Source organism: Trichechus manatus, unplaced genomic scaffold (assembly GCF_000243295.1).
Source record: "Trichechus manatus latirostris isolate Lorelei unplaced genomic scaffold, TriManLat1.0 scaffold00052, whole genome shotgun sequence".
Taxonomy (NCBI): domain Eukaryota; kingdom Metazoa; phylum Chordata; class Mammalia; order Sirenia; family Trichechidae; genus Trichechus; species Trichechus manatus.
Genome location: NW_004443988.1, coordinates 1,847,601 through 1,847,836, shown reverse-complemented (window position 1 = coordinate 1,847,836; position 236 = coordinate 1,847,601).

Below are 236 nucleotides of genomic sequence, written 5' to 3'. Positions count from 1 at the left end.
TCTTTTTGCTATTGTTAACAGTGCTGCAATGAATATGCGTGTGCATATGTCTATTTGTGTGGGATATATTCCTAGGAGTGGGATTGCTGGATTGTATGGTATTTCTATTTCTAGCTTTCTAAGGAAGTGCCATATTGTTTTCCAAAATGGTTGTATCATTTTGCATTCCCACCAGCAGTGCATAAGAGTTCCAACCCAGTGTTTTTGATTTGTGCCAGTAATGCCAGGGTGAGATG